Source organism: Haematobia irritans, chromosome 2, assembly GCF_050003625.1.
Source record: "Haematobia irritans isolate KBUSLIRL chromosome 2, ASM5000362v1, whole genome shotgun sequence".
NCBI classification, from domain to species: Eukaryota; Metazoa; Arthropoda; class Insecta; order Diptera; family Muscidae; genus Haematobia; species Haematobia irritans.
In genome coordinates, this window is record NC_134398.1 from 39,131,868 (window position 1) to 39,153,286 (window position 21,419).

Genomic DNA, 21,419 nt, shown 5'->3' on the forward strand with positions numbered 1-21,419 from the left:
ATTTTGATAAAATCGTTTTTAGAAGTAAAATTTTGACAAAATTTTCTTTAGAAATAAAATTTAGACAAAATTTGCTATAGAAATAAAAATTTCCGTTTTTGTTATTATACCCTCCACCATAGGATGGGGGTATATTAACTTTGTCATTCCGTTTGTTACACATCGAAATATCGCTCTAAGACCCCATAAAGTATATATATTCTAGATCGTGGTGAAATTCTGAGTCGACCTGAGCATGTCCGTCCGTCCGTCCATCCGTCTGTTGAAATCACGCTAACTTCCGAACGAAACAAGCTATCGACTTGAAACTTGGCACAAGTAGTTGTTATTAATGGTATTGCAAATGGGCCATATCGGTCCACTTTTACGTATAGCCCCCATATAAACGGACCCCCAAATTTGGCTTGCGGAGCCTCTAAGAGAAGCAAATTTCATCCGATCCGGCTGAAATTTGGTACATGGCGTTAGTATATGGTATCTAACAACCATGCAAAAATTAGTCCACATCGGTCAATAATTATATATAGCCCCCCATATAAACCGATCACCCGATTTGGCTTGCGCAGCATCTAAGACAAGCAAATTTTATCCGTTCTGGCTGAAATTTGGTACATGATGTTAGTATATGGTCTCTAACAACCATGCAAAAATTGGTCCACATCAGTCCATAATCATATATAGCCCCCATATAAACCGATCCCGAGATTTGGTTTTGGATCCTCTTGGAGGAGCAAATTTCAGCCGAGTCAGTTGAAATTTGGTACATTGTGGTAGTATATGGCCGTTAACAACCATACCTTACTAGGTCCATATCGGTCTATAGATATATATAGCCCTCAGATAAATCGATCCCCAATCACACAAAAATTGGTCTATATCAAGTTCATAATTGTATATAGCCCCCATATAAGCGACCCCCATATTTCAATTCTGGCTCTCTATCACTTATGGACTAACTCACAATTTAGAAAACGATGTTAGGAAGTTTTAAGATACCACAACCCAAGTAATTCGGTTGTGGATGACAGTCTTTCGTAGAAGTTTCTACGCAATCCATGGTGGAGGGTACATAAGATTCGGCCTGGCCGAACTTACGGCCGTATATACTTGTTTATTGTTTATTTATTTGGGCAAAGCCCTATAGACTGCAAGATGATTGGATGGACGCACGTTTCGGAATTACTACATTCGTCATCAAAATCCTCTACTTGCAGCAAAACTATCAACCAATTATCCGAATAAATTCGGGTAGTTCACTAAACCCGAGTGAACCCTCCGAAAAGAGGTGTATGATAGTTGGTCTTCGCCTACATAAATCTTTGTACAAACATTTCTCTTTTTCTTTGCCACCGTCACATCATCGATGTGAGTGCAGTTGGCTGGGTTTATTTTGAGCGTGCTTCCTTTTACTTCATTCGTTTTTGTTATTTATTGTTGATTTGTATTTCAACATATTTGTTGTTTTGATCTCAGCTTTAAAACCATTGCGTTGATTAAACGCAATGTGCCTACCAGAAATATTGATTGTAGACCCCACAAAATATATACTGATCAACTCAGAATCACCTCCTGAGTCGATCTAGTCCTTGGTGTCCGTCCATCCGTCTGTCTGATCGCAATTATTAACCGATCGCAATTATTAAATTTGGCATGAAATTTTGATGAAATTTGGCATATAACGCTTTTTTGGCACAAGAATGAACGCTATTGAATTTGGAAAAAATCGGATCAAATTTAGATATAGCTCGCATATATATGTAACGCCCGATTTCGATAAATGGGGTCAGATTGCGCTTATCTACTAACCGACGTAAAATTTGCAACAAATTTGGCCACCCTTTAAGTGTGCAAAATTTCATCGAAATCTCTTCAGATTTAGATATAGATCCCATATATATGTATCGCCCGATTTTCCCAAATTTATCCATAAGACCCTTATTTATCAACTGTTCGTACTCAAAGGTGGCCAAATCTAATTTAATAATAGGCTCAATATTTGTGGCATACTAACTCTGTAGGTGCAAAATCAACTATACCCAGTGTTGCCGGAAGTAGGGGAAATACCCTACGTGTAGGTTTTTTTTTAATATTTAGCGTCTTTTAGGGTTGTAGGGGCACAAATGTGGGGACTTAGAACCGGGCAAGTCTTGATCTTTAACAATGTGTGATAACCACGGTTACCACTCGTGTCAAAAAATTCTACGAAAATGTTAAGAAAGTCTTTCCACAAATCTACCAAAAAAAATTTTTTGTATCTATAGAAAATTTTCTCAACATTTTATTTCTATAAAAAAATTTCCTCAAAATTTTATTTCTATAGAAAATTTCCTCAAAATTTTATTTCTATAGAAAATTTCCTCAAAATTTTATTTCTATTTCTATAGAAAATTTTGTCAAAATTTTATTTCTATTTCTATAGAAAATTTTGTCACAATTTTATTTCTATAGGATTTTTTTCGAAAATTTTATTATACCCTCTACCATAGGATGGGGGGTATATTAATTTTGTCATTCCATTTGTAACACATCGAAATATTGCTCTAAGACCCCATAAAGTATATATATTCTGGGTCGTGGTGAAATTCTGAGTCGATCTGAACATGTCCGTCCGTCCGTGCGCCCGTCTGTTGAAATCACGCTAACTTCCGAACGAAACAATCTATCGACTTGAGACTTGGCAAAAGTAGTTGTTATTGATGTAGGTCAGATTGTATTGCAAATGGGCCATATCGGTCCACTTTTACGTATAGCCCCCATATAAACGGACCCCCAAATTTGGCTTGCGGGGACTTGCGGGGACAAATTTCATCCGATCCGGCTGAAATTTGGTACATGGTGTTAGTATATGGTCTCTAACAATCATGCAAAAATTGGTGCATATCGGTCCACTTTTCAAGTTCAATTAGTACAAAATTCAGGAAAAATATTCAGTTAGGCTTTCGCTTTTCCAAATCCGAATTGCCGGGCCTCACGCTTGACACCTGCCATCAGATTTTGTACAGCCACCTTGTCTACCTTCTTCGCCGCAGAAAGCCAGTTTGCCTTGAACTGCTGCTCGTCCTCAGCAGTTTTGTTGGTCTTCTTTAGGTTCCGCTTGACAATAGCCCAGTATTTCTCTATTGGGCGATTCTTGTCCTTGGGAACCACCTGCCGTTGTTGGCGGCGTACCACTCCATGGCCTTTTTACCGTAATGACAAGATGCCAAATCCGGCCAAAACAGTACGGAACAACCGTCTTTCTTCAGGAAAGGCAGCAGACGTTTATTCAAACACACTTTCACGTAAATTTCTTGGTTGACAGTCCCGGAAGCTATGAAAATGCTGCTTTTCAAGCCACAGGTAGAGATGGCTTGCCAAACCAGATATTTCTTTGCGAACTTTGACAGTTTTATGTGCTTGAAAATATCTGCTACCTTTCCCATTCCTTTTGCTGTATAAAACTCTTGTCCCGGAAGCTGCTTGTAGTCGGCTTTGACGTAGGTTTCGTCGTCTATTACCACGCAGTCAAACTTCGTCAGCATCGTCGTGTACAGCCTCCGGGATCGCTCTTGGCCGTCGTATTTTGTTTATCATCGCGATTTGGAGTCACTACCTTCTTGTAAGTCGATAGTCCGGCTCGTTTTTTTGGCTCGATGCACGGTTGTAGACGATACACCCACCTTATTTGCGGCATCTCGGAGGTTAGGGTTTCGCTTGAAACTACCGGCAACTCTCTTTAATTACATTTGTAACGGTTGATTTGGCAACTTTTAGCGATTTTGCCAGCTTTGCGTGCGAGTAGCTCGGATTTTCGCGATGCGCGAGCAAAATTTTGATTCGCTGCTCTTCTTGCTTGGACGGCATTTTGACAACTGAAGAGTGAATTCTAAAATCAAAATAGGAGCAACATTCTACACACACACACCTTCAAAATGAGGGGTGTTCAGGTTTTTTAAATGCAAAATTTAAAGAAATACGACAAGTTTATATTGACCCCCAAATTTGGCTTGCGGAGTCTCTAAGAGAAGCAAATTTCATCCGATCCGGCTGAAATTTGGTCCATGGTGTTAGTATATGGTCTCTAAGAACCATGCAAAAATTGGTTCACATCGGTCCATAATTACATATAGCCCCCATATAAACCGATCCCCCGATTTGGTTTGCAGAGCCTCTAAGAGAAGCAAATTTCATCCGATCCAGCTGAAATTTGGTACATGGTGTTAGTATATGGTCTCTAACAACCATGCAAAAATTGGTCCATATCAGTCCACTTTTACGTATAGCCCCCATATAAACGGACCCCCAAATTTGGCTTGCGATCGCTCTAAGAGAAGCAAATTTCACCCGATCCGGCTGAAATTTGGTACATGGTGTTAGTATAGGGTCTCTAACAACCATACAAAAATTGGTCCACATCGGTCAATAATTATATATAGCCCCCATATAAACCGAACCCCCGATTTGACCTCCCGAGCCCCTTGGAAGAGCAAAATTCACCCGATTCGGTTGAAATTTGGAACGTGATGTCAGTATATGGTATGCAACAACCATGCTAAAATTGTTCCACATTGGTCCATATATATATATATATATATAGGCCCCATATAAACCGATCCCCAGATTTGACCTCCGGAGCCCCTTTGATGAGCAAAATTCATCCGATTCGGTTGAAATTTGGTACGTGATGTTAGTATATTGTATCCAACAACCATGCATGAATTGGTTCATATCAGTCCGTAATTATATATAGCTTCCATATAAACCGATCCCCGGATTTGACCTCCGGTGCCTTATGGAGAAGCAAAATTCATCCGATCTGGTTGAAATTTTGTACGTGGTGGTAGTATATGATATTTAACAACCATGCCAAAAGTGGTCCATATCAGCCCATAATCATATATAGCCCCCATATAAATCGATCCCGAGATTTTGTTTTGGAGCCTCTTGGAGGAGCAAATTTCATCCGAGTCAGTTGAAATTTGGTACATTGTGCTAGTATATGGCTGATAAAAACCATGCCTAACTAGGTCCATATACGTCTATAGATATATATAGTCCTCAGATAAATCGATCCCCAATCACACAAAAATTGGTCCATATCAAGTTCATAATTATATAGCCCCCATATAAGCGATCCCCATATTTCAATTCTGGCTCTCTACGTATCGTGCAAAAAGTCCATAGCGATTCGTAGTTATTTGTAGACCTAACAACTATACATAACTTTTTTGTCTAATATATACCACGTATGGACTAACTCACAATTTAGAAAACGATGTTAAGAAGTTTTAAGATACCACAACCCAAGTACTTCGATTGTGGATGGAATTCTTTCGTAGAAGTGGAAGATACATAAGATTCGGCCTGGCCGAACTTACGGCCGTATATACTTGTTTTTATATAAACTTTTTCCAAAATTTTTATTCTTATATAAACTTTTTCCAAAATTTTATTTCTATAGAGATTTAATCTACCAAACCATCAATCCAATCTACCAAACAGAAAAAATTACTTTTTTGGTAATACAAAATTATTTTTACGTAATATACGTTGCATTTTCATATGTTTTAAGATAATAAAACACATAGAACCATTTTTGTTTTGTAAAGTTTCTTTGAATTTAACTAAAAGTATTGTAGGTGAAAGTAGGGAATTTTTTTGTGCTTGTAGGGTAAACCGAAAATTTTCCCTGGCAACACTGACTATAGCTCCTAATAAACATGTATCCCTTAATTCTTTTAAATATCTCCTAATCCTATTCCAATGATACCCAACAAATGCTTATGTTTACTAATTCAGTAGGAATGGTTTAGGTTATAATATAGTCTGCCCCGCCCGATTTTCTACTTTACTTACTTGTTTTTTCCCCTCGTAAGGCTTTATATCGATGGATGTGTTTTTTTTAATATTCAAGACCTTTTTTTTTGGTATTGAGACATTTAAGTTTTATTTCTTGAAATAATGTGAAAGAAAGAAATTTTATTTGTTTTTGCCTAAATAAGCCATTTGACTATTTCCACTCACTGGCTATTTCAAATCGAATTTCGGAAGAAAAGAAAAAAAAAAAAACGAATGGTCTTGAAAAAGTAGTTTCGATTGTTTCCTAATACAACAATAATGTTTCAGAACAAGAATTCAATTGAAAATCCTGGCAGAACTAAAAGAAAAACCTCTTCAATTCCATATCAATACACCAAAAAAATGTCCTTAACAAAAGGAAACCATGGGGATGGAGAGAAAAAATGAGAACTTAAAAAATACGAAATATATAAAAAATACAAAAACTGCACATTTGCATAAGATCCTTAAAGCGATTTAAAGACACAGGACCCTCACATCCCCTCACCAACGCAACCACACACATACACCCACCCACCTAGAGGCCAGCAAAAAGTACTTAGGAAAAGTGGATAAAAAGAACTTCAAACTAGATGGGAAGCCTTGAATAAAATCTCCATATATTTCTATGGGTATTTTTCGTTGCTTGTTATTTCAATCTGAACACTCGTTCACAAAAGCAAATATTCTGGAATAGGAGAAAATTCTTCCTTTAAGTGGGGAACTCCAAGAAGAAAAAGAATCATGGGGGACAAAGAAAATCACGAAAAGGGAAGAAAATAAACTAAAATAAAACGAATCAAATGTGAGAAGGATAACATCAGTATGTATAGGCAACATTGTCGTTATCGATGACTTAAAAAATATGTCCTCTCCTTCGTTTTCTTCGCAATGGTAATAGAACGAGGGCGGGGGAGAGACCTGTCTAAGCCTATAAAATCAGTTAGAACATCGAAAAACCTTCTGGTAAAAATCATCATTGTTAACAATTGATATTTAAAGTGTTCATAAGTAAGAGTGGTATGAGTAGAAACATGAAAAGGATATTTTGGAGAAAATGACAAAAAAAAAAAACTACTGGAGAGCTTTGATAATGGCCACCTTGAACCATGCAGCTGACCCCACTCAAATTGCTAAACCAAAATTTTATAGCTATACAAAATTTTATCGAAATTTTATTTCTATAGAAAATTTTAGCAAAATTTTATTTCCATACAAAATTGTGTCAACATTTTATTTCTATAAAAAATTTTGTCATAATTTTATTTCTATAATTTTTTTTTTCAAAATTTTATTTCTTTAGAAAATTTTGTTAAAAATGTTATTTCTATAGAAAATTTTGTCAAAATGCTATTTCTATAGAAAATGTTATCAAACTTTTATTTCTATGGAAAACTTTGTCAAAATTATGTTTCTATAGAAAATTTTGTCAATATTTTATTCCCATTGAAAATGTTATAAAAATTTTATTTTTATAGAACATTTTGTCAAAATCTCATTTCTATAGAAAATGTTGTCAACATTTTATTTCTATAGAAAATTTTGTCAAAGTCTCATTTCTATAGAAAATTTTGTCAAAATTTTATTTCTATAGAAAATTTTGTCAAAATTTTATTTCTATAGAAAATTTTGTCAAAATTTTATTCCTATAGAAAATTTTATCAAAATTTTATTTCTATAGAAAATTTTATCAAAATTTCATTTCTATAGAAAATTTTAACAAAATTTTATTTCTATAGAAAATTTTGTCAAAATTATGTTTCTGTAGAAGATTTTTTCACTATCTTATTTCTACAGAAAATTTTGTCAAAATTTGGTCAAAATCTCATTTCAATAGAAAATTTTTTCAAAATTTTATTTCTATAGAATATTTTGTCAAAATCTCATTTCTATAGAAAATTTTGTCAAAATTTTATTTCTATAGAAAATTTTGTCAAAATCTCATTTCTATAGAAATGAGATTTTATTTCTAAAGAAAATTTTGTCAAAATTTTATTTCTATAGAAAATTTGATGAAAATTTTATGTCTATAGAAAATTTTGTCAAAATTATGTTTCTGTAGAAAATTTTATCAATATCTTATTTCTATAGAAAATTTTGTCAAAATCTCATTTCTATAGAAACTTTGGTCAAAAATTTATTTCGAAAGAAAATGTTGTCAATATTTTATTCTTATTGAAAATGTTATCAAAATTTCATTTTTATACTAGCGTAACTCGGCCCGCTTTGCTGCGCCTTCCGAAGCGTATTTGTAGGAAAATGTTGCGTTAACTTAGTCAACCCTATCCTTCGTGCTGAAAACAAATTCGAAAAGATTTGAATTCTTTCAAACAAATCGGACTACTTGATTTTTCGTTTATAGATACAAATACGGCGGATATGCATATGTAAAACGGTTCGTCTTAAAAATGTCGGGGAGAGGGTGCACCCTTTCCTCCAAATTTTTAAATAATGTTCTGTATTCAAGTAGTTGGACAATCTTCTATATTTCTTGTGAATTTTAAGTGTGGTTCGTCAAGGAAAGGTATCCTTTTCCTCAACATATCTGAAAATTAAGCACTATATTATAATAACATACAAAGAATTACTGTTTCCCATCCAATAAATCGGAAAAAGCAAAAGTAGTAAAAATTTTACCACATTAACATTTGCTAAAATGTTGGAAAACGATGCACCCTCTACGTTGGCTGCCAATTTCATGTAAATTTTAGTTCTTTACTAAAAAGAAGTCTGGCAGAAGCCTGTGCAAAAATCGTAAAATTATGTAGCGAGTTCCCATTTACGGACAACCCTCTACTTTCAATTTAAGAAAAAAAAAAAAACGGACAAAAGGGAACCCTCTCCCCACCTTCGCTCCACTCCGACCTGATATCGGACTATGACGTACCCCTATATTAATTTCACAACTACTCAATGGTCCCTATAAATTCTATCGAAGTAAATCGACAAAGTTTATTCAAATTTTCCCCTTCCCCAACCAGATATCGAAAAATCATATACTAATTTAAAAATCATGTATAATTTTAATCACCTCCTCCCACGATCCCTGTAAATTTCAAGTAGATCGGAGATGTTTAAATTTTGCTCTATTGTGTTAAAGGGACGTCACTTTCCCCGATACAATATCGACAAACACCGTAGTGAATAGCACCCCTAACCTTCCCTGAAAATTCTTGAAACTTTCCTTCAAGTGTGGGGCAAGGAAGGTTGCCCCTTCGTTCATAACCTTCCCCCTCCGCCTTTGTAAATTTCAAGAAAACGTAAGAATTTCCCCCAGCCCCCTCCACCGCATCAAATGTCGAAAAGTGATGTAGCGTATCTTTTGTAAACGTCCCAGAAAATGTCAAGCAAATTATAAGCCTAAAGGGGCGACCTCTCTTCTGTCCAAATATCACAAAATCAGGTATCAACTATTAATATCGTAACCTCTCCCCAGTCCTCTGTAAATTTCAAGTAACTCGGTAAAGTTTAATTGTTTCTCTGCATGTACTTAAGAGAAGCGGATGTCTCCCTATGCCCATTTATTTTTATTAAAACATCAGGAACCTGATATAAATTTCATAACCTCACCCATTTTTTCCGTAAAATTTTAATCAGGTGAGTTTAGTTTTGTTTTTAATGTACTTTAAAAAAAGTCGGGCAAAGGGGTGGTCCCCCTCCCCGACCAAATATCGAAAAATAATGTTGCGGATTTTTGTCTAGATGGCAACCCCAACTTTCAATGAAAATTTCAAGCAAATCGCATGATTTTGTTCCAAGTTTCAAAAAGTAGGGCACGGGGGAGGACCCCCTCCCCGTCCACATATGAAATCATCAGGTACCCCATATTAATTCCATAACCTCACTGCATGTTGTCTGTAAATCTCAGATAATTTAGAGAATTTTAGTTTTTTCACTGTACTTTAAAAAAAGTCGAACAAAGGGGAGGTCCCCCTCCGCCACCAAATATCGAAATATAAAGTAGCGGATCCTTGTCTAGATGCCAACCCCAACCTTGAATGAAAATTTCAAGCAAATCGGTCAACTTTGGTCCAATTTTCAAAATTTCCGACAAAGGGGAGGTCCCCCTCCGCGACCAGGTGTCCAAAAATGAGGTACCCTATTTTCACCACATGAACGCCCCCTACGATCTCTGAAAGTTTCAAGTAAATCGGTTCAGCCGTTTCGGAGCCAACTCGGAACATACAAACAAACAAACAAACAAACAAACAAATAAACAAACATAGATTGAATTTTATATATATATAGATTTTGTCAATATTTTATTCTTATTGAAAATGTTATCAAAATTTTATTTTTATGGAACATTTTGTCAAAATCTCATTTCTATGGAAAATTTTGTCAAAATTTTACTTCTATAGAAAATTTTGTCAATTTTTTATTCCTATTGAAAATTTTATCAAAATTTTATTTCTATAGAAAATTTTGTCAAAATCTCATTCCTATAGAAAATTTTGTCAAAATTTTATTTCTATAGAAAAATTTGTCAAAATTTTATTTCTATAGAAAATTTTATCAAAATTTTATTTCTATAGAAAATTTTAACAAAACTTTATTTCTATATAAAATTTTAACAAAATCTCATTTCTATAGAAAATTTTTTTTCTATAGAAAATTTTGTCAAAATCTCATTTCTATAGAAAATTTTATCAAAATTTTATTTCTATAGAAAATTTCATCAATATTTTATTTCAATAGAAAATTTTGTCAAAATTTTATTTCAATAGAAAATTTTGTCAAAATCTCATTTCTATAGAAAATTTTGTCAAAATTTTATTTCTTTAGAAAATTTTGTCAAAATTGTATTTCTACAGAAAATTTTGTCAAAATTTTATTTCTACAGAAAATTTTGTCAAAATTTTGGTCCTATAGAAAATTGTATCAAAATTTTATTTCTATAGAAAATTTTATCAAAATTTCATTTCTATAGAAAATTTTAACAAAATTTTATTTCTATGGAAAATTTTGTCAAAATTATATTTCTGCAGAAGATTTTATCAATATCTTATTTCTATAGATAATTTTGTCAAAATCTCATTTCTATAGAAAATTTGGGCAAAATTGTATTTCTATAGAAAATTTTGTCAATATTTTATTCTTATTGAAATGTTTTATTTCTATGGAAAATTTTGTCAAAATTTTACTTCTATAGAAAATTTTGTCAATTTTTTATTCCTATTGAAAATTTAATCAAAATTTTATTTCTATAGAAAATTTTGTCAAAATCTCATTCCTATAGAAAATTTTGTCAAAATTTTATTTCTATAGAAAAATTTGTCAAAATTTACTTGCAGCAAAACTATCAACCAATTATCAGAATAAATTCAGGCAGTTTATTAAACCCAACAAAAACCACACTTGAACCCTCCGAAAAAAGGTTTTACATTGATAGCCGGCTTATGCCAAATAAATTCGAAACAAACATCAATGTAAAACCTTTTTTCGGAGGGTTCAAGTGTGGTTTTTGTTGGGTTTAATAAACTGCCTGAATTTATTCTGATAATTGGTTGATAGTTTTGCTGCAAGTAGAGGATGCTGATGAGGAATGTGGTAATTCCGAAACGTGCGTCCATCCAACCATCTTGCAGTCTATAGGGCTTTGCCCAAATAAATTTGACAAACATTCTTTTCCTCTGTTGGTTAAGCTACTCTTGTAGTTTAGTCAATGTATGGTTTTAAGCTGAAATAAAAAAACAACAAAAATTTTATTTCTATAGAAAATGTTAACAAAATTCTATTTCTATAGAATATTTTGTCAAAATTATGTTTCAGTAGAAGATTTTATGAAAATTTCATCAATATCTCATTTCTATAGAAAATTTTGTCAAAATTTTATTTATATAGAAAATTTTGTCAAAATGTTATTTCTATAGAGAATTTTATTTCTATAGACAATTTTGCAAAAATATGATTCTTATACACAATTTTTTACATTTTTTCTATAAAAAAAATTTATCAAAATTTTCTTTTAATAAAAAAAATGGACAACATTTTATTTCTGTAGAAAAAATTATCTATAGAAAAATTTCTAAAAATTTGTTTCTGTAGGAAATGTTGTCTAATTTTTACTTCTATAGAAAAATTTTGTTTCAAAAATGTTTTATCTATTTATAGAAAATTTTATTTCTATAAAAATTTTTTTAAAAAATTTTATTATTATAGAAAATTTTGTAAAAATTTTATTCCTATAGAAAATTTTAATTGTTTTGCTTTAAACAATTTGGTCAACATTTTATTTTTATAGAAAAATTGGTCAATATTTTATTTCTGTAGAAAAATTTATCTATAGAAAATATTTTTAATTTTCTAAAATTTTATTTCTATAAACCATTTTTCAAATATTTCTGTCTAGGAAAATTTCCCGAAAATTTTATTTTTCTGGTAAATTCTCTCAAACTTTTATTTTTATAGAAAATTTTCTCAAAATTTTGTTTTTCTAGAAAATATTCTCAAAATTTTCTTTTTATAGAAAATTTTCTCAAAAATTTTATTTTACTACTTCTACAAAACAGGGGAAATTACTCACAATGGACTTTGATAGTAAATTAAAATTATTAAAGATAATTTATAGAAACGTTTGTCAAAATTTTATTTCAATAGAAATTTTTTTCAAAATTTTATTTCTTTAGGAAATTTTGTCACAATTTTATTTGTATAGAAAATTTTGTCAAAATTTTATTGCTATATACAATTTTGTCAAATTTTATTTCTATAGAAAATTTTCTCAAAATTTTATTTCTATAGAAAATTTTCTCAAATTTTGTCAAAAATTTCATTTTTATAGAAAATTTTGTCAAAATTTTATTTCTATAGAAAATTTTGTTAAAATTTTATTTCCATAAAAAAAGTTTGTCAAAATTTTATTTTTATAGAAAATTTGTGAAGTACCTCTTAGTTGGACAGGAATATTTTGCAAAATCTACCACAACTTCAAGAACTCTACCAATCTACCAAACAGCAAAAAAATCTACAGAGTTTTTTGAATTCTAACAATTGTGGCAACTGTAATTGAGATCCGCAGATTTTGGTAGAGATGAAGATGTTTTGATCTCGCGGTCGATGAATACGAGCTGGGAGTGACCATCAGTCGCTACGACGGCCCACACTATCGGAAGCGCTTGAGTTCTGATGGCCAATCGAAGTTTAGTTTCGCATTGGTCACCTTTGGTACGAACTCTGGCCTTCAAACAGCTGACACAGCCATCACACCTTAAAGTGACACTTTGCTATTTTTTTAGTGTCAATCGTGCTATCCAAAATACTTCAGGTGCAAAAGTCCATCGGATTGGATCTGGAGAAGCGACCATGGGCGCACACTATTATCATTGGCCCAGCCAAATACAACCGACTCACCTCCAGATCACTCGGGACGCATCCCATCTTACTTTCTTTTATTTCGATACAAGCAATTGTAGCAAATCGTTACACCAAAAAGGATGGGTAACTCAACACACTGTTACAACAGTAACCATGGGGGCGCTTGATTAATGTTGGCCAATCGAAGGTGTACATTTTCAGCTGACCTCTTCGGCATGTTAACCCGATTATATAATTTTTGCTTTTCACAACTTTTTCCAGATGGAATGGATTCTCAGAGGAGAATACCAAACTCGGTAACAGATCACTTTCGTACAAAAGTCCTTGGTTCTTTCAAAATTTCAAAATTTTTGATAATCAACCAAAAATTAGTTGAATCAATTAACCCTTAAATGTGCACTGTATCGTTTAAGATAAAACCGTAAAAAATTGTTTACATCTTAAAATGTTGACCAAAATCTATGAAATTAAATTTATTGCATTTAAAACACCATAACGGTATCTTTAAAAATATGATTTTCTGGAAAACTTGTAGTACTTCTGAGTAATCTGCAGTCAAAATTTAAAATCAAATATTCAAAAAAACCAATAATTAAAAAAACTACAAATTTGAAGTTAAGAAAAGAAAATTTTTTTGTAAAAAAATTTTTGACAAAATTTTCTATAGAAATAAAATGTTGACAAAATTTTGAAAAAAAAAAAATCTATAGAAATAAACTTTTGACAAAATTTTCTATAGAAAAAAAAAATTTGACAACATTTTCTATAGAAATAAAATTTTGACAAAATGTTCTATAGAAATAAAATTTTGACAAAACTTTTTATAGAAATAAAATGTTGACAAAATTTTCTATAGAAATAAAATTTTGACAAAATTTTCTATAGGAATAAAATTTTGACAAAATTTTCTATAGAAATAAAATGTTGACAAAATGACAAAAAAAAAACCGATATGGACCAATTTTTGTGTGATTGGACCAATTTTGGTATGGTTATTAGCGACCATATACTAACACCACGTTCCTAATTTGAACCGGATCGGATGAATTTTGCTCCTCCAAGAGGCTCCGGAGGTCAAATCTGGAGAACGTTTTATATGGGGGCTATATATAATTATGGACCGATATGGACCAATTCTGGCACGGTTGTTAAAGATCATATACTAACACCATGTTCAAAATTACAACCGGATTGGATGAAATATGCTTCTCTTAGAGGCTCCACAAGCCAAATCTGGGGATCGGTTTATATGGGGGCTATATATAATTATGGACCGATGTGGACCAATTTTTGCATGATTGTTAGAGACCATATACCAACACCATATACCAAATTTCAGCCGGATCGAATGAAATATGGTTCTGTAAGAGGCTCCACAAGCCAAATCTGAGGGTCCCTTTATATGGGGGCTATACGTAAAAGTAGACCGATATGGCCCATTTTCAATACCATCCGACCTACATCGATAACAACTACTTGCGCCAAGTTTCAAGTCGATAGCTTGTTTCGTTCGGAAGTTAGCGTGATTTCAACAGACGGACGGACATGCTTAGATCGACTCAGAATTTCACCACGACCCACAATATATATACTTTATGGGGTCTTAGAGCAATATTTCGATGTGTTACAAACTGATCGACAAAGTTTATATACCCCCATCCTATGATGGAGGGTATAATAATTTTGACAAAATTGTCTGTAGAAATAAAATTTTGACAAAATTTTCTATAGAAATAAAATTTTAACAAAATTTTCTATAGAAATAAAATTTTTACAAAATGTTTTATAGAAATAAAATTTTGACAAAATTTTCTATAGAAATTAAATTTTGACAAAATTTTCTATAGAAATAAAATTTTGACAAAATTTTCTATAGAAATAAAATTTTGACAAAATTTTCTGTAGAAATAGAATTTTGACAAAATTTTCTATAGAAATAAAATTCTGAAAAACTTTCTATAGAAATAAAATTTTGACAAAATTTTTTATAGACATAAAATTTTGACAAAACTTTCTATAGAAATAAAATTTTGACAAAATTTTCTATAGAAATAAAATTTTGACAAAATTTTCTATAGAAAAAATTTTGACAAAATTTTCTATAGAAATAAAATTTTAACAAAATTTTTTATAGAAATAAAATTTTAACAAAATTTTCTATAGAAATAAAATTTTGACAAAATTTTCTATAGAAATAAAATTTTGACAAAATTTTCTATAGAAATAAAATTTTAACAAAATTTTCTATATAAATAAAATTTTAACAAAATTTTGACAAAATTTTCTATAGAAATAAAATTTTGAAAAAATTTTCTATAGAAATAAAATTTTTCTATTTGAAAATAGTTTGTGGATAGTCCTAACTACCTTAGCAATCATTTGTTCTATTCGATGGTATCCTATTACCTAACTAAAAATTCTAGTGCCCTTAATTTGCTTAAATTTTGTTAAGAGCTCTTTTGCATCTCTACCGCCCCCTGTTTGAAGATAAATACACTTTTAATTTATTTTAATTTCTTGCTTTTTTAATGCTCGTTGTAAATTTTTATTTTAGTAGAGCTACTACATATTTGCCTTGTGGTACTACTTTGCTAGATTTTTAATTCCTCTTAATTACTTTCTGTGGATTAATGTGTCCATGCCCAAATGTCCGTCCTTACAACTGGCCGCATATAAACAAACTTCAGATCTGCTTTAACTTTGGCTTTTTAGGTTTGCTTTGTGTATCTTCACTATTTAGACGAAATTTTAATTTCTATTCAGCAGCAACTTCAAGATTACCTTTTAGCAAAAAACAGCAAAATTATCCTGCAGAGGAAATTTTGTATATGTGTCGGTTAGGGTTTGCTGGTTGAGAGATAAACACAAAAATGTGTGCATTTATGTATTTGAGTTCATTAGGAAAAGTCAAAAACCCCTTTTCATATAGGAATGTTTGTTTATCACATGTAATTAAGAGATTAACATTTAAAACTCGTTTTATATTCTCTTTGGAAAAAAACCTATACATTACAATTTTATTATTTAGTTTTATTATAGGGGAAAAACTGGAAATTCATTTTCAGGTAATGTTTTATGAAGTGTAGACATAACAGAGTTTATCTTCGGTTGGCATAAGCTACTTTCAAAGAAGACGATATTTATGAAAGAGAGTAGATATTCTACAAACGGTTATGGACTATTATAAGATTCCTTTCAAACGGAATAGGAACCACGGTACCCACTGTTACCCAAAATAATCTACCAAAATGTTGTCAAAATTTTATTTCTATAGAAAATTTTGTTAAAATTTTATTTTTATAGAACATTTTGTGAAAATTTTATTTCTATAGAAAAGTTTGTTAAAATTTTATTTATTTATTTATTTAATAGATTAATTTGTAATAAATTACAAAGTAATCTTATAAGGAGCTATTGCAGCGGAGGCCTTAAGCTCATCTAAGTTTATAATCTTAAATTATAATCAAATAGTCTACATAAAAGAGAAAAAAAAGTAATATTATACTTAGACTATATTGATTTGTATGTGTCTGTGTCCGATACGGCCATTAATTCTGCCAAATATATCGACGAAAAGAGAGGTAAAACTGAAGATCTAAGCTCTCTTGACCCTTCAACTATATTAAATCTAATGCTGTGTTCCGATTTTGAGCCGTCAGTGAAAAATAATGTATGGTGATTGTAATCAGGGCTGCGAATAAAATTTCAAGAAAAATCGTCACTTTTTTCGAAGAAATCGTCATAATCGTAACTTCTATATAGAACAATTTTAACAAAATCTTCTATAGAAATTGATTTTTTTATGAAATTTTCTATAGAAATGAAATTTTGCAAAAATTTTCATAGAAATTAAATTGTGCAAGAATTTACTATATTTTACTTCTTTACAATATTTTCTCAAAATTTTATTTCTATAGAAAATTTTGTCAATATTTTATTTCTATAGAAAGATTTGCCAAAATTTTATTTCTATAGAAACATTTGCGAAAATTTTATTTCTATAGAAAAATTTGCGAAAATTTTATTTATATAGAAAATTTTGTCAAAATTTTAGTTCTGTAGAAAATTTTGTCAAATTTTTATTTCTATGAAAAATTTTGTCAAAATTTTATTTATTTATTTCTATAGAAAATTTTGTGAAAATTTGATTTCTATAGAAAATTTTGTCAATATTTCATTTCTATAGAAAAATTTGTCAAAATTTTAGTTCTATACCATATTTTGATTTCTAGAGAAAAATTTGCCAAAATTTTATTTATTTGTTTCTATAGAAAATTTTGTCAAAATTTGATTTCTATAGAAAATTTTGTCAAAAGTTTATTTCTATAGAAAATTTTGTCAAAATTTGATTTCTATAGAACATTTTGTCTAAATTTTATATTAAAGAAATTTTTATCACAAATTTATTTCTATAGAAAATCTTGGTAACATGTTATTTGTATAGAAAATTTTGTCAAAATTTTATTTCTATAGAAAGTTTTGTCAACATTTTCTTTCTACAGAAAATTTTGTCAAAATTTTATTTCTATACAATATTTTGTCTATAGAAAATTTTCTCAAAATTTTATTTATCTATAGGAAATTTTGTCAAAATTTGATTTCTGTAGAAAAGTTTGCCAAAATTTTAGTTATTTGTTTCTATAGAAAATTTTGTCAAAATTTGATTTCTATAGAAAATTTTGTCTAAATTTTATGCTAAAGAAAATTTTATCACAATTTTATTTTTATAGAAAATTTTGTAAACATGTTATTTCTGTAGAAAATTTTGTCAAATTTTTATTTCTTTAGAAAAACTTGTCAATACTTTATTTCTATAGAAAAATTTGCCAAAATTTTATTTATTTGTTCCTATAGAAAATTTTGTCAAAATTTTATTTCTATAGAAAATTTTGTCAATATTTTATGCTAAAGAAAATTTTATCACAATTTTATTTCTATAAAAAATTTTGTTAAAATTTTATTTCTATAGACAAATTTGTCAAAATTTGATTTCTATAGAAAATCTTGTCTAAATTTTATGCTAAAGAAAATTTTGTCACAATTTTATTTCTATAGAAAATTTTGTTAAAATTTTATTTCTATAGAAGATTTTGTCAACGTTTTTTCTTCTATAGAAAATTTTGTCAAAATTTGATTTCTATAGAAACTTTGTCTAAATTGTATGCTAAAGAAAATTTTATCACAATTTTATTTCTATAAAAAATTTTGTTAAAATTTTATTTCTATAGACAAATTTGTCAAAATTTGATTTCTATAGAAAATCTTGTCTAAATTTTATGCTAAAGAAAATTTTGTCACAATTTTATTTCTATAGAAAATTTTGTTAAAATTTTATTTCTATAGAAGATTTTGTCAACATTTTTTCTTCTATAGAAAATTTTGTCAAAATTTGATTTCTATAGAAACTTTGTCTAAATTGTATGCTAAAGAAAATTTTGTCCAAATTTTATTTCGATACAAAATTTTGTCAAAATTTGATTTCTATAGATAATTTTGTCAAAATGTGATTTCAATAGAAAATTTTGTCAACATTTTATTTCTAAGAAAATTATGTCAACAGTTGATTTCTGTAGAAAACTAGCATAACCCGGCCCGCTTCGCTGCGCCTTCCGAAACGTATTTGTAGGAACATTTTGCGTTAACTTAGTCAACCGTATCCTTCGTGCTGAAAACATATACGAAAAGATTTGAATTCTTTTAAACAAATCGAACTACTTGCTTTTTCGTTTATAGGTACAAATACGGCGGATATGCATATGTAAAACGGTTCGTTTTAAAAAATGTCGGGGAGAGGGTGTACCATTTCCTCCAAATTTTTTAAATAATATTCTGTATTCAAGTAGTTGGATACTCTTCTATATTTCTTTTGAACTTTAAGTGTGGTTTGTCAAGGAAAGGTATTCTTCTCCTCAACATATATGAAAATTAAGCCTTACAAAGTCATTACTGTTTCCCATCCAATAAATCGGAAAAAGCAAAAGTAGTAAAAAATTTGACCACATTGATATTCGCTAAAATGTTGGAAAATGATGCACCCTCTACGTTGGTTGCCAATTTCATGTAAATTTAAGTTCTTTATTAAAAAGAAGTCTGGCAGAAGCTTGTGCAGAAATCATAAAATTATGTACCGAGTTCCCATTTACGGACAACCCTCTACTTTAGGTTAAAGTGGCAGCCCGATTAAGATTCAGGCTCACTTAGACTATTCAGTCCATTGTGATAACCCTCTACTTTCAATTTAAGAAAAAAAAAACGGACAAAAAGGAACCCTCTCCCCACCTTCGCTCCACTCCGACCTGATATCGGACTATCACGTACCTTATATTAATTTCACAACTACTCAATGGCTCCTATATATTCTATCGAAGTAAATCGACAAAGTTTATTTCAATTTTCCCCTTCCCCAACCAGATATCGAAAAATCATATACTAATTTAAAAATCATGTATACACTGAAAAAAATATTGTCGTGAGGTCAAAGATTTCATGTCTTTAAAATACGAATACAAATTTTGCTTAAAGAAGATGGTTAGTGGCACTAACCGAAATATTGGAAATAAATATTAAAACACAACAATAATCGATTGTTTCTATGACCTCAAGCCGAACAAAATTAATAATCAGAAAAATTTTATTTCTATAGAAAATTTTGTCAAAATTTTATTATACTATTTTATTTTGATTTCTATAGAAGATTTTGTCTAAATTTTATGCTAAAGAAAATTTTATCACAATTTTATTTCTATGAAAATTTTGTTAACATGTTATTTCTATAGAAATTTTGTCAAAATTTTATTTCTATAGAAAATTTAGTCAAAATTTTATTTCCATACAATATTTTGCCAAAATTTGATTGCTATACAAATATTTGTCAAAATTTGATTTATCTATAGAAAATTTTGTCAAAATTTGATTTCTGTAGAAAAATTTGCCAAAATTTTATTTATTTTTATACCCTTCACCACTACTGTGGTACAGGGTATAATAAGTTTGTGCATTTGTATGTAACGCCAAGAAGGAGTAATCATAGACCAACCTTTTAGTATACGGATCGGCTTAGAATTAGATTCTGAGTCGATTTAGCGATGTCCGTCTGTCTGTCCGTCTGTCTGTCCGTCTGTCTGTCCGTCTGTCTGTCTGTCTGTCTGTTGATGTATTTTTGTGTGCAAAGTACAGCTCGCAGTTTTAGTCCGATTGTCCTAAAATTTGGTATAGGGTCCTGTTTCGGCTCAAAGACGATCCCTATTGATTTTGGTTCAGATTTAGATATAGCTGCCATATATATTTTTCACCGATCTGGTCATAATTGGCGTGTATATCAACCGATCTTCCTCAAATTCCGTACATCCGAATATTTTATGAGTCTCGAAAAACTTGCAAAATATCAGCAAAATCGGTTCAGATTTAGATATAGCTCCCATATATAGCTTTCGCCCGATTTACACTCATATGACCACAGAGGTCAATGTTTAACTCCGATTTAGTTGAAATTTTGCACAGGGAGTAGAATTAGCATTGTAGCCATGCGTGCCAAATTTGGTTGAAATCGGTTCAGATTTAGTTATATCTCCCATATATACCTTTCGCCCGATTTACACTCATATGAGCACAGAGGCCAATTATAACTCCGATTTAGTTGAAATTTTGCACAGGGAGTAGAATTAGCATTGTTACTATGCGTGCCAAATTTGGTTGAAATCGGTTCAGATTTGGATATATCTCCCATATATAGCTTTCGCCCGATTTACACTCATATGACCACAGAGGCCAATTTTTATCTCCGATTTAGTTGAAATTTTGCACAGGGAGTAGAATTAGCATTGTAGCTATGCGTGCCAAATTTGGTTGAAATCGGTTCAGATTTAGATATAGCTCCCATATATATGTTTTTCTGATTTCGACAAAAATGGTCAAAATACCAACATTTTCCTTGTAAAATCGCCACTGCTTAATCGAAAGGTTGTAAAAATGACTCTAATTTTCCTAAACTTCTAATACATATATATCGAGCGATAAATCATAAATAAACTTTTTTGAAGTTTCCTTAAAATTGCTTCAGACTTAAACGTTTCCCATATTTTTTTTACTAACATTGTGTTCCACCCTAGTGCATTAGCCGACTTAAATTTTGAGTCTATAGATTTTGTAGAATTCTATCAAATTCTTCCAGATCGAGTGATATTTAAATTTATGTATTTGGGACAAACCTTTATATATAGCCCCCAACACATTTGACGGATGGGATATGGTATCGAAAATTTAGATCTACAAAGTGGTGCAGGGTA